The sequence below is a fragment of the Dryobates pubescens genome, chromosome 7 (genome assembly GCF_014839835.1).
Source record: "Dryobates pubescens isolate bDryPub1 chromosome 7, bDryPub1.pri, whole genome shotgun sequence".
NCBI classification, from domain to species: Eukaryota; Metazoa; Chordata; class Aves; order Piciformes; family Picidae; genus Dryobates; species Dryobates pubescens.
The window spans coordinates 3,300,305-3,313,663 of NC_071618.1; positions in this window are offsets into that span (position 1 = coordinate 3,300,305).

Sequence of the window (13,359 nt, forward strand, 5' to 3'; positions counted from 1 at the left end):
GTTTGCTGATGACACCAAACTGGGAGGCTTGGCTGATTTGCCTGAAGGCTGTGCAGCCATTCAGCAAGACCTGGACGGACTAGAGAGCTGGGCAGAGAGGAACCTAATGAGGTTCAACAAGGATAAGTGCAGAGTCCTGCATCTGGGAAGGAATAATAAACTAAACCAGTACAGGTTAGGAGGTGAACTACTTCAGAGCAGTCCTGTGGAGAAGGGCCTGGGAGTCCTGGTGCATAACAAGTTATCCATGGGTCAACAATGTGCTCTTGTGGCCAAGAAGGCCAATGGGATCCTGGGGTGCATCAAGAGGAGTGTGTCCAGCAGATAGAGGGAGGTTCTTCTTCCCCTCTACTCTGCCCTAGTGAGAACTTACCTGGAGTATTGTGTCCAGTTTTGGGCTCCCCACTTCAAAAGGGACAGAGATCTATTCAAGAGTGTCCAACAAAGGGCTGTGAGGATGAATAAGGGACTGGAGCACTGCCTTATGAGAAAAGGCTGAGAGCCCTGGGGCTTATTAGTCTTGAGAAGACTGAGAGGGGATAATAAATGTTTATAAATACATGAGGTCTGGGTGTCAAGAGGGAGGGGACAGGCTCTTCTCCATTGTACCCTGTGATAGGACAAGGGGCAATGCATATAAACTACAGCACAGGTAGCTCCACCTCAACATGAGGAGGAACTTCTTCACTGTGAGGGTCACAGAGCACTGACTCCCCAGTGAGGTTGTGGAGTCTCCTTCTCTAAGGATTTTCAAGACCCATCCAGATGCATTCCTGTGCAACCTGCACCAGATTCTATGGTCCTGTTCTGGCAGGGGGGTTGGACTCAATGATCTCCAGAGGTCTCTTCCAAACCCTAATGCTCTGTGATCCTGTGAACTGTAACTTAAAGGTGTTATGAATTGCTATCGTATTAAAATATGAAGCAGTTACTTATTGCTTGCAACTTTGTTTTAATCTGTCACAAGAATGAAAACAAACACTGGCAGGGAATTCATCAAACATTCAGTACCAACACACTGTGTCTCAACTCTTAAATGTCACCTATTATATATATACACTTGTATTTGTCCTAATGCTACAAAACTGTTCTTGTGAAAAACACATCCATATTTTGCACTTTGGCTGACTTTAGAATCTCTAACTAAAAAGTAGGTAATTCGTGGCAATGTCAGTACACTAGTTGCAGTTATAGTAATTTTATAGATAAAGTCTGCAAGAAAAACAAAACTATGAACAAACAAAAATCCTCACCTCTCCCCTCATCCAAGGAAACCCAAACAACCCCAAACTCTTACGACAAACTTTGTTGGCTGACATTTTGTTTCACATTATTCTGTCAAAACTTGTATCCAGAAGGATCCTTTTCCATGGATGAGTTTTCCCTGACTGTCAGAAAACAATGCTTCAGTAGGACTTGCAATAACATTCCTGCAATTGGTCTGAGCTTGGAGGTGTTTCCCATGGGACATTTGTCATAGGAAAAAAATCTGTGTGGAGTGATGCAGTTCAAAGGGGAATGAGGTAAATTATGTAAAGAGAGATGATAAAAAAAGCAGGAAGGTATGTAATCTCCTCCTTGGTCCTGAAGGACTTGCCCAGAAAACATAGCCCAGGTATGTATGTCCTGGATCCACACTACTGAGGAGTCTGTGGTTGAAGAGGACAGTCACAGAGTAACTGCCCCTTTATACAAATAATCAACACATTTAAAAGTCTTCACAGTGTTGCCCTCAGAAAACAAACCCCATCCTTTTGACAAGATACTAATTACATATCTTCAAAAAAATGTGCGGGAATGATTCATATCCATTCTTTAAGCCTTCTCCTTTGCTTATTATAACAGGAAGAGATAATCTGGCACTGTGGTTTTTAACTCAGCTGGAATTCAGAATGATTCAAGCGAACACAGAATATTTTAGGAGGTAGGTTTCTTTACTTGGTGACATGCCCTGCATGAAAATGTCAATGTTTCCTCACAGCCAGTGGACAGGGGAGATGATAACACAAGTTATCGTGGAAAGTCCCTATAAGCTTATGTGACTGATCTGCAGAGGTGGCAGACAAATTAATTGGGTTTGTTTAAATACCTCAAAAAATTGCACATATTCTCTTCAGCATGAATTGCTCTTTTCAAGGCACATATTTCTGTTTATTTTGCATTTCCCCTTACCACACCAAGAGTCCGTGTCCACCTGTGCAAAGCAAGAAGTGGAGTAAAGGAAATGGAGAGGTAAGAAATCAGTGGAGTTTAGAAGTTTTAATATTTGTCATCATTATTTATGCAAATTCTATGTTTTTTATAAGATCTTTGTGGTTTTCAGTTGAGTAAGTCTCAAAGGGTAGGTCTACCCATTGCTTCCACAGGTGTCACGCTTACCCAGCAGGGGACCAGTCCAGTGAACTCCTCTGCCCTTGTGCACAACCAGCTTCACAGAGTGAGGCTGCACCCTGAGCTGCAGGTACTGCCTAGAGGGCAGGGCTGTGAGACCTCCCCGTGAAGCAGGTTACACCTAAGTGCTGCTGGGACCTGCCCTATTGCAGAAAGTGCACATCAAAGGGCAGGTCCCATCACAGGCAGTGGAGAAATGCCTGCTCCCCACTGTGGGCACAAATCAGGTCAGAGAGAGACAGCTGGGACAGCCCCTGCTCTGCCGTGGTGCATTGCAAAACCAAGACCAGGGAAACTGGGAGCAGGGAAACTGGAAACAGCTCTTCTTGCAGAAATGTGTACTGTCTCTTTTTAGCTGAGCACTGTAAAGCCTGAGGTGCCTGTTCCAAACACTCATATCTCCCACTGACTTCATTTCTCTCCTTTACTCCCACACTTTCCTCAGTAGGTGTGCAGCGCAGTGCCATGTATATGTTGCATACAATGTGTCTGAGAGTGGAAGTTTAGCTTTTCTAATTAGGCACTCCACTATTTTAAAAACCTTTTTCTTAGCAAGATGAAGGTGTAAGTGTAAACTTGAAACACATTTGTCAAAGGAAATAAAAATAATAAAATCCTCACAAAGCAATAAATAGCTTTTGTTAACTGACGTATCTATGTAACAGCGAAGTATAGGGTTTAGATGAGCTTGGAAAATGACCCTTGGTAAAAAACTCACTAAAAGAAATACCTTGGAGATGTCCATCAGTTGCACAGACGCACACAAATCCTGAGCAGTGAGGCAATGTACTCTCTGTCTTCATGCATAATACATACAAAATAGGTGAAGTGGTATGTAAAGTGAATTTTAATTGGTTATAATTGTCATTTCATTTAGTAAAGTATTGTCTGGAGACCAGGATATCAATTAGCACTCTGTGGACTCTGTTACTTACGAAAATATGCATATATAGAGATGATGTGCTCTAGCAGTAGATATACTTTAATTAAGAAAGTGGTACAGTAAATTAAAGACCTTTAAAGTATTAATTAATTGGTGTATAGATCAGTTCAAGTTTCAACTTGGTAAAGTTAAAATCACTGTATCTGATTTAAATGAGAGAGGAAATCTGTATTCGGTAGTGATGCTAGCTTTTTTAAAGGTGTTCATTGCCAGAACCATGTTAGCTTAAAGATTAAACGCATTTCTGCTCTATACAGCACCATAATTTTGTCTTACGTTGGTCCTGTTGAAGTTATCATTTGTTAGTACTAATATACCAACCAGAAGTGTTTTCACAGGAATTTTTATCCTGCTCTTTTAAGATGTGTCCTTCAAAATTTTTGGTATTAACAAACATCCCAGCATTAATAAGATATAGAGAAATGATTGATATGTTCCATATTATTTTTAAATTGTTAGCAACCAAGGAAAGTTTTGGTGGCATTTTTCCTTTCTTCTTTTCCATGGAGGATGAAGAAGGACCTGTTCCTTTTGACCACTTGCTCTGAATGACTTTTATACCCAATATAAGTGAGAAAAGAGGATGAATGTCACCTCTCTTCTCTTCCTCCTCCTGCCGATGCATACTCGTTTTGATTGACAGCTACTAATAACCTTCCTGCCCTAAGTGCCATGGAGACACTTTATTAGGACAAACAGCCAAGGAAATCTAGGAATGAAGCCAAGCCTGCAGTGAGTTATTATCAGGCTTGTATTTATCTCAGCTTTGTAATTTTTTCCAGTGATATGCAAATCCTGAAATAGATCTTCTGTTGAAGGACAGGTCCCTCTGTTAATTGATCCACTGAGATTCAGCCTAACCTCTTTTAGCTATCAGCCAGGGAAACAGGCTACATAAAAGAGTCTCAGTGCTGTATACAGTTCACATAAATTCACTATGCTCTCTACAAGGAAAACTTCTGCACAGAAAATGCATTTTTATTTCCTGAACATATTTTACATATCAGTGCTATCTGCATAACAGATCAAACTGATTTGTTTATTTGTTTATTAGATATGTATGAGTGTGTACTCTTATAATCAAATGTGATTTTAGATGGAGCTTTCTTTCTTTCTGGAATGATACACTGCAAATACGTATTGTAAAAACACATTAAATGAAATTCAGACATAATGAAAATGCATTTGTTCAAAATCACCTTTTGTAGAAAAAAAAAAGGTATGTTACAGAAACACTTTATTACAGAGAAATTTGACTGAGAATTAGCAACACAGGTGCATCTCCTACACGCCTCGAGATTCTGCAAACATTTTTTATTTCTTTGTAGAGATTTGCAGCAAACAGGCAACATCACTTTAAATTGATCTTTTAATATCATATTAATAAGAGAAACAGGATAGATTTACTTCTGCTTTGTCTTTCTATAGGGATAGGTCCATTCAGCAAGCAATTTATTTGACAGAGAACAGAATTCATAACGAAGCAAAGTACTCAGAGAAAACACAAATAATGATAGTCATAACAATAACACTAATATCATAGAGTCCAGAATGAAAAGACATCAGCATAAGAAATGGCTATTATTTTTATATTTACATAATGTCTCTCATCCATAGAAATCCTGAAGATCTTCATCAATCCCTAGTATAGCAACACCGGTACAAGCATAACTATCACTGAGACATGGAAGATAGCCCTGAGAAGGGGCAAATTTGAGCTTGGTTTAAACTCTGTTGAAGAATGAACTGGTATAAATAATGTCCCTGCAGTGTGTACCAGCTTTCATTTTGACACCTCAGCTAAACCACAGCAACATGAATAAGTATTGGGGAAATCTATTACCAAAACATTCCCTGTGTCTCAACCTGAGAGACAGAACAATGTGCAGTAATGAGGCGTAAAGCATGAAAACCTATGCAGTAATCCCAGTTCTGCCTGCCAAATTATGTCATGGCCTTGAGCAAGCCATTTCACCTCTACTGTTTAAAAATGAGTATGATAAGTCTTACAAGGCTCAGTCTATGATTCTTACTCAGTAAATGTTTGTAAAGTAGTTCCAATATGTAAAGTAGCTCCAATATGTAAAATACTTAATGGCTATGAATAATTTTTGTGAGTATGACCACAGTACCTTAAGTGGGTAGCTCCTAAAGGGGTACCATCATTAGGAATACCATTGCAAAAGATGCAAGAAAATCTGCATTTGATCTTAAATCAGAACTCAGATTTCTCCAGACACTGAAAGTTATAATTTCTACAGCCAAATTTGATCTCTTGTTCATATGTCTCGAGTGAAGTAATGAGAGAACCAGATAGGAATATCTTTACATGTTGGGGAATTGAAATCTAGAATCAGTGTCCAACAATGACACATTTGTATATGCTGGAGTCCTGCTAGTTTTAGTGATATTATGACCTGTGCTTATAGCTGGTATGTTTAGGCCTAATGGATGGAGAACACTGGAAATCAAAATTTGATTTCCAAATTTCTGGGATTTTTTGGGTGCTTTCAGCTGTATCTTCAAACTTTAACGTGTTGCCTAGCTTTTCTGAATGATGGGATTGAGAGATGGATTTTTAAAGTGAGCCAACTTCTGCTCAACTCCTTTATGCTTTCTGTCTGTCCTCAAAGAAATTTCTATCAATTATGGCATAGGAATCAATTAACCAGGCAAAGATATTGTCTACAAAGTTCAGTTATATATAACTTATATCTCTAGTGATGCAGTAGCAGCTCTGTATAAAACATCTGCATTACATTAAAGGTATGGTGCTACTTCTTGAAAGAGATTAAATAATACTGGGTTTTGCTGATACTGCATGAGTTTACTCCTTTACATTTTTCTGGTTGAGGTCATTCCTGAGTAATGAAAACATAAAATTAAATTATCACTGTGTCCACTTCAGACTTTTCTAGGTTTTTCTTCACTGCATTTTCACTCTTCCATTTCCTCACTGGTCTCTTGCACACGGATTTGGAGGAAAGGTCTAGCAAATGACATCTCTTCAGCGACTAGGGTTCTGCATAGGAGTAAAAACATCAATATGAGATATCACAAGGCTTTAGGGAAATTGTGAAGGTGGGTATTTAAGTAAAAACAATCAGGCTGAATTAACCATTTTGGGATCCAACAGATTTTCTCTTAAATAAAAAAAAAATGCTTTGAAAATAGATTTTCAATGTACTGGATTTCGACAGAAAAATTAACTTCAGAGAAGAAAGACCACTCCAGCCTTGTGAAGTTTCATAATAAGCTTTTCTTTCTGTTTGGTTTGTGGGAAATGGATCCAGCTGAAATTAGCTATGTTTTTGTGCCTAAACTCAGAAATTTCACGGGATTTTTGGAAGCAATTATTTTTCATGCCTGAAATGACAGTAAAATGCAAGCATCTCACATCTTGAGGAATTTATAATTTAACTGAGGGGGGGGTTGTACAGCTGTATGAGGACAAGCAAACAAGATTGCAACTGAAAAAAAAGATACACAAGTGGAAAGTTGGCATTTTAGTATACTGAGAAATCATGATGTATATACTACAACAGCACTAAAAAGGTTACTGTAGGAATCTCTACTTTGTTATGTTAGATGCTACAAAACCAGGAATTCATTAATTGAGTTTCCCAGAATGATTCTCTGGGGAAAATGATTTATATATGGAATCCTTATGTGTTTTTCTTTTTCTTTCCTTCCTTCCTTCTTTCTTTCTTTCTTTCTTTCCTTTCTTTCTTTCTTTCTTTCTTTCTTTCTTTCTTTCTTTCTTTCTTTCTTTCTTTCTTTCTTTCTTTCTTTCTTTCTTTCTTTCTTTCTTTCTTTCTTTCTTTCTTTCTCTTCCTTTCTTTCTCTCTTTCTCTCTTTCTCTCTTTCTCTCTTTCTTTCTCTCTCTCTTTCTTTCTCTCTCTCTTTCTTTCTTTCTTTCTTCTTTCTTTCTCTTTCTTTCTTTCTTTCTCTCTTTCTTTCTTTCTTTCTTTCTTTCCTTCTCTTTCTTTCTTTCTTTCTTTCTTTCTTTCTTTCTTTCTTTCTTTCTTTCTTTCTTTCTTTCTTTCTTTCTTTCTTTCTTTCTTTCTTTCTTTCTTTCTTTCTTTCTTCCTTTCTTTCTTTCTTCCTTTCTTCCTTTCTTTCTTCCTTTCTTCCTTTCTTTCTTCCTTTCTTCCTTTCTTTCTTCCTTTCTTCCTTCCTTCCTTCCTTTCTTCCTTCCTTCCTTCCTTCCTTCCTTCCTTCCTTCCTTCCTTCCTTCCTTTTTTTTTTTTGGGGGGGGGGGGGGGTGGGTGAGCTGGTATTTGATTTGTTTCAGCCTAACTCGCACAATCTGTGATAGTTTAAAAGCACAGACAGTGACTTTATCTCTCTCCCCGTTCCTCCCTCTCTCTTATCTGTATAAAATAACCTTCTGTGTACACACGTATATACATATATGTGTATGTATATATTTAAGCACACATGCACTTTGTACAAACTGTATTTGCTACATTATGGCACATATGACATAGAAACCTTTAATAATAAGGTGGGAGTTTTGGAGGAACTGTTGGCAAGGCCCTCCTGAATTCTCTGGAATCACAAACCGCAGTTGAATTTTTCTGGAACTGCTCCTTAAGTAATGAATAAGTGAAAGAATTTTATGACAAAACATGCTGTCTTTATAAACATACTAATAAATAAGACATGCTATTTTTTATAAGTAAGTGTAGAGGTTATAAGTACATAACAACTTTTAACATAACAACTCTGAAAAAAAAATCCAGTTTTTCTGGAGGTGATAAAACTCACTAATTTTACATTTATTTCAGTTGACAGAGAGAGAGCTGAACAGAGATGCATCATAACACTATCAGCGCTGGCCTGTGAGGTTAAATGGTTTTATTGGTATTGATTTAAAACCTAAGGCAGTGCCAAGGTAAAAAGTAGAGCAATTTAATCTGACCAAAGCAAAACATAACATGGGTTGATTTTTTTATTGATACAGCCTTTTATTTTGTATCTACTCACAATAATCTGAGAACAAGGAAACTGTCAAAAAAAGGCTCTTTTAAAATCCAGGACATCAGAATAAGGCTAGTCAGCTTTCCTTAGTGGACAAAGTAAGTGTGAAATGTTCTAATCATTAAAGTGTGAGGAAGTAAAGGTTTCTCAAAGTCAGGGCAATACAGCAGGTGACAGAGAGCACATAGCCTACAGGCACATCTACAGGCGGTTCAGGTTTCCTCACACATGCTGTTAAAAGGATGTTATATCCTGAGGCAAAGTTACACTTAAAGAGTTAAAAAACACTTTAGAACATCAGATGTCATGTCACAATGCTTCAGAAACACCGTTGAAATGCTGCAATGCATATAATGCTTTTTTTTAACTTCATTTATCTTATCTAATAAATCACCCTTAAGTCGCATCCAAAGCTTGATTCAAGGCTCAGCACTTTCTTGTTTTTTAAAGAATATGATTTTATTTTAGCAGTGACATCAATAACCTTTAGACTAAACCAATAGTTTTAATATCCCAGACTGACAGACATTAAAAATATTAAATTGGCCTTCCAGATTAGGAATGGCTCTGGCAATTATCTAGCAGTTGAAGACTGGCATAAAACTATTGAAACCGTTTACATCACCAGAGGTGCTGTCAAAAGATATTTTGGGAGACAAGAAAGAAGAAACTAAAATTTAAATAAGGGGTATAAGCCAAAATGAAAATAAAAAGCACTTTCACAAAATCTAGAATATATTAAAAAATTCACAGATTCTCTTGATCTGAAACAGCAGATCTAATGTTTGAAATTCTGTAATTAATGACAGTGCTAAAATAAGAAAGTGAACAAAAAAATCTTGTTTATGTCAGGATAGTATGACCTAAGAGCTTTCTCTGCTTTCTTAGAGCATTTCTGAATGAGCAGCTAGTCAGGAGTCTGTCTGAAAGAGCTGTGAGGGACGAGACTAGTGTTGCAGACCAATCAGTATCTCTCACAAACAGCCAGGAAGTTCTGAATGTAAAATACAGTGAGATCTATCAGAGGTGAAACAAAAAATTCTAACATTTGGTCTTTGTTTGCATGTGCATTTTACAGTCTCACACAAAATGGCAGGAAATAAAGCCACCTTCTACATGTCTGAGCATGAGAACAGTCTAGGGGGAGTTTCTCTCGCAAGAACAAGGCAAAGCTGAGTGCTGTCACTATTTACCATCCAACAAAGGAAACCAGATTCAAGTCCAAGAGAACTGGCTGTAGAGGGAAAGATGCTTGAAGCAACCCTTGTTGATAACGCTGGTCCTAGTGAGTAGTCCAGAGCTCACAGATCCAAGAGCATGCTTCATCACACCCAGTTAGCCAAACCACAGTGGTCAAGCCAGGCTCTTTGCCCAGATATCTTTCTTTGCTACCCTACGGCTTTTGCCAGACAGAGCTTTCAGTCTGGTGAGGAGCAGGGAGGAATATCCCACTAACAGTCACATGACATTTGGAATCATAGAATTATAGAATCATTTAATTTGGAAAAGACTTTTAAGGTCATTGACTCCAATTGTAAACCTAACACTGGATGGCAGTTGCATTCACCCAGATGCCAGTTCTTAATATTTCCTCCTCAGACCTTGTGGACAGGTCCTCTAGTTGTCCATAATAAACAGAAAATTATGATAAGGATCTTTGAAAGACTCTCTACACACAAGCCTAACCATTTGAAGGTGGTCTAACTTAGATAAATATTGGTATCTTTGCTAACATTGCCAACACAGTTAACGCCTCTAAAAGCCCTGTTTAATGTGAACATCTGGCCCATTATGTAGCTGTTAACTGGAGTGAAACCATCATGCACGTTTCATATAAACAGCTTACTGTGTCACATAGTACTAGCATTTGATTTTCAGCAGGGTGCTTTCAAGCAAACCCTTTCCTCAGAAATCTTTCCCAAATATTAACAACCCCTTTGGCTTGTACAGTTCCCAAGAGTATCTCTTCCAATTGTTACATAACTTGTTTAGTTTAAGCTTTTTTACCTCACACAGCAACATTAAATTGCTTTCTCATCTGCTGCTGCACCCATCTTGTTCATCTCAGTAGTCAAAAAAAGCATAACCTGAAATACAAGCATGTTTCTACAGAAAGGCTAGAATCCCTCTGGCTAATCTGATGTGGATCATCTTAGCTATCATATACTGAAACTGTCAGAAATGGCCCTCCTATCAAGACATGATTACTGTCGTGAATTGGATGAGTTATACAAGAGAAGAAGGGTTGAATTTTGTTACAAACACACCTGCCAGTGAAGTGAAAGGCATGCCACAACCCAAAAGGTGATGTATGACATGCTTTTCACTTCAAGGGACAGAGAAACAAACAAACTATGTTTCAAATTCCTTGTCTTGCACACATAGTTTGTCTAAGAAATTTTCTTGCTACTGTTTTCCACAAGGTGCTCCAACCAGCACATTCTGTTTTAGTCTATGTACAAAACAAAATGTATTGTCTGCTACGCAGTTTTCACATTTGAAAAATACAGAGGGATAAAAGATTATATATATGAATGCTACTCCTATTGTTAATGTAGTCTACAATGGTGCCCAAGCCTAAGGCTGAGCATTACAGGACTGTGTGAGGAACCTGGGGTTTTTGGAAAATTGCAGTATGGTTGTACATTGTAGGCACTGCTGGCAGTAGAACAATCTCTCAATCTTCTGGCAAGAAAGCTATATTGTCTCAAGGGCTACTACACTTATGGATGGTTTCTTCATTTCCTCATCGTCTCCCCTTACCTTCCACCTCCATTTTCCTTAGTATGATTTGCATCCTTTTTATCACTTGCTGTTGTTATTATTCTAGGAAAAGCAATTTAGTTATATTTAGTATCTTAGGTATTTTGCTAGCTTTCCCCAAAATATTCTGTACAACTGTATCCATAATTGAGTAATGTGAGTAATGTAGGTTTTACTTGAGGGGACCAGAAACAGATGGTTGCCTTCCTGAAATACAACTGCTTACTATAGGTAGGGAGCTACAATTCAGAAGATGCGGGAACCCAGTTCTGATCCCTGGTTTGCGTGCTCTCTTCAGTAACTGCCATGCTGTTCTTGGCAGCATATTAATTCTGAAAGTGATATACTGCTTTTGAATCAAAGGAAGTTATAAAATGAGCCGGAAATATAGTGGCTCAATAATACCCTCATAATAAATGTTTCACAGTGGATTCCATTATAAGTACCATAGTCACTCTTATGGCTTTGAACAGGAAGAGATTTCATGATTACTACCAGGGTATAAGGAAAAAAGTTTCTGGCAAATATATAAGGCCATTTATCAAGCAAGATCAAGACACGGAGGATTGCAACATTGTGATGGAATATTGGGCTGCTAAGGCTCTGAATAATGATTGGGAAAGGATTTTAATAATAATAATAATTTAAAAAAACCCCCAAACTCACAGCCAAACAAACAAACAAACAACCCCTCCCCCAAAACCCCCAAAGAAACAAACACCCAAAAAACCCCCAACAACAACAAATTAAGTCTGATTTTCAAAAAACCTATTTTCAAAAAGTATTATTCTGCAAGCATAATTTCCTAGATAATTACTTCGATCATCCAGTAACAGAGGCATGCTCTTTGTAGGTGGAGATTCATTTACCTGAATGCTGAGATTTCAGCCTGGACTCTTCTTAAGCACAATAATAATAATTAAGAACACAGAATGTTCATTCCAAGGTAGGTATCCAAAATAAATCAGATGACTGACCAAACCCGTCTGTAATCTGGGTAGCTAGGTCAATTCAATGGGAATGCATGCCCAAATGAGTAATAGGTAAGCCTACCTTCTGTACTGGAGCTGGGCTTGGTGTATCACAGTATAATTTAGCTTAGAAAATATGTCATAATCTCTATGTTTTTCTCCTTTCACCACCCTAAAATTTCTATGCACCTGTACTTCAAATACCTAATGATCACTTATGGCCAAACATCCTCATTGCAACAGGCATCAGGAGCACATCATGAATAGCTGGGAACTTCCAACATGCAGCTAACAAGAACTGTGTCTTTCACTGATTTTCTTTCACCCAGAAGCTAGGAAATAACTAGTAGCTTGGAAATGCTCCTGAAAACTGCTGGTGGACTAATAATGATTTGTATTTAAAACATCAGTTTTTGCTTAATGAGTGTCCAATTTCTGTACTTACACCTGGTAACTATTTAATAAAACCTGTATTGAACCAGTGTGAATTAAATACCACAGCTGAAGGCAAATACATTTTAGGTATTTTAGGTAAGATTGGTAGGTCCATCTGAAGCCATTTTGAGCATACACTGCCTTAGTGCACGATAAGTATCCTGATCCATCTATGGTAGGGAAAGAAAGAGAATTTTAATGCTTGATTTGTTATGTGAGAAAACCACCTTCATTTGGGATCAACTGCCTTTGTGTTATTGATAGTAAAAGAGACCTGGACATTCACTCAAGCAGTTGCCTGCAGCTGCCACAAATCAGAGGCTGGTGTTAGACAGGATGAATCCCACCTCCGAAGTTCTAATGACTTCTCAAAAATCTGAAGAAAACAGCGGATTCCTATAAAGGATTATATTGTTCCCTGAAGCGCTTTTCTCATTGGCATTGAGGTACCATGTGCTGACCAACTTTATTTTTTAACTCATTGTGTCCAAACGTGCTCATTTTTGTGAAAAATTAACCCCGATCAAGGTTATTATTAATCTATGTAGCCTATATTAGCAGAGGTTGAAAAGGTTTGTAGAACCTAATCACCTCAAGTTTATCAAGATTCATTGGTCCTTGTATTTTTTCTTCTTGATTCTCAAATATCATCCTTCTCTCATTGTACCATTTTTGTATTTTATTTCTTCAGTTACAGCCCTTTTCTCGTTTGCTTTTTCTCTCTTGCACGCAACAGAGAAATTTCTCATTTACAAGCTGACACCTGTGGTTTTGAATAGCACCTTTTAATAAAAGTTATATGAATAAGATGTGCTGCATGATTTTTCAGTGTACCTTACACAATAATTGACCTCACATAGATTATCAGTTATT